Source organism: Merops nubicus, unplaced genomic scaffold (genome assembly GCF_000691845.1).
Source record: "Merops nubicus isolate BGI_N331 unplaced genomic scaffold, ASM69184v1 scaffold27892, whole genome shotgun sequence".
Lineage (NCBI taxonomy): Eukaryota > Metazoa > Chordata > Aves > Coraciiformes > Meropidae > Merops > Merops nubicus.
In genome coordinates, this window is record NW_008593299.1 from 315 (window position 1) to 1,827 (window position 1,513).

Consider the following 1,513-nt stretch of genomic DNA (forward strand, 5'->3'; position numbering starts at 1 on the left):
AGGAGAGGCCGAAGGCTTCGTGAGCCAGGCTGCCCCTCCTCAGCCACAAAACGTTCTAGGCCTCATGGCAAACGAGTGTGGGACATCTCAGCACAAGCAATGAGCCTCTGCAGAGCAGGAACGCTGCTGTGGGCAAACTGCCCTGGCAGCCCCTGGGCCCTGCAGGCCAGGACCATGCCCGTCTGTTACCCGAGACAGCCAGGCCCCTAATTTTCACTAGGACCAATCAACACTACCGACTGTTCAGAGCATTCATGGTCCAAACAGCTTTACACAAAATACCCTGTAGGCAGGGAACGTTAACAGCACATCTGGAGCAGCTTTACTGCAGTGCTGAGCTCTGGCCCTGTCTGCTCGTGCCCCTCAGTGAAGGGACATGAGCTGACTGCAGCCGAGTCCCTTTGTAACGGGGCCGTGACATCTCCACGGCTTTGCAGGAGCTCTGAAGAGACACCCAGGAGACCTCTCAACCAGCCAGACCCCAGGGCTGAGACTGCAAACCTGGACTGTCCCCGCCACCCCAGCCATCCCCGCTGCTGCATCTGTGAGGCCTCTGGCAGCGGGGGTCAGCTGGGCACAGGACAGCCAGGGCAGCCTCCCCCAGCCCACACACCGTGGGGGCATCTCCTGGAGGTGTTCTGTGCGTGTGCTGGTTGTTTGGGGGTTTCAAGAGAACTGCTTGTGACTGTGGCACTGAAGCTGTGTGGCCAGCTGTGACCCAAAGGTGCAGATCACCAGGCTGCAAGAGTTTGGGAAGGGGATGAATTTACGTTTTTACAAGCCCCTGCCCGGCATTAATTTGCCTTACTAGACATGTTTACGGCAGAGATGACAACAGATCTCTCCAGTCAATGTTTTGGACGTTTCTTTGCCAAGGTCTCTGCCAAGGGCTTCCAAAAAACACATTTTCTTTTATTGCTGCAGCGTGCAGAGGGCTGCCAAAGAACAGAGCATGAGATCACGAGCTGGAGGAGAGCAGGCCTGCCTGGGGAGTCCCCGGGGGACGCGGCTCCGCGGCAGAGGAGGGCGGGTGGACTCAGCTGGACGCACTTGCTGTGCTCCAGTGTCCACGCCTGTATCCCACCCCTCCTCGGGCACGCCGAGGAACTGCAGGGAACTCCCAGCCGCTGGTGAAAGCCAGAGCACTCAGAAAGCAGCAGTGCCCCACACCACTGCCTCACTGCAGCTCAGAGCTGCAGCCGCTGCCCTCTCCCCTCTCCTCACACTGCTCCCACTGACTCCTAACCCGCCCTGAGAAACCAGCCTCGCACAGCGGTGCTCTGGGAACAGGCAAAGGCAGAGGGACACTCCTTTTGGAAACATCTAATGGCTCGAGTCATTCAAGCGCTTGCAATCCCTGCCAGAGGCCCATGTGCAAACCAGGCTGTAGGTTCACTGCCCCTTTGCAGGGATAAATATAAAAATTAGCTTGTCTGGAAAGGCAGAAATTTCAAACTGGACCAAACCTGCAAGTCACGGCTGGCGAGTAAAGCACCCTTGTGCCCCCAACCCG

At 57.8% G+C, this 1,513-nt stretch overlaps 1 protein-coding gene across 1 annotated transcript in view; it reads right to left on the minus strand.

Annotated features, from left to right (window-relative positions):
• OPHN1 (oligophrenin 1) overlaps positions 1 to 1,513 on the minus strand; it is a gene marked incomplete at both ends in the record, with an annotated part of 6,906 nt that overhangs the window by 289 nt on the left and 5,104 nt on the right. The gene's annotated exons all lie outside the window — the stretch shown is intronic.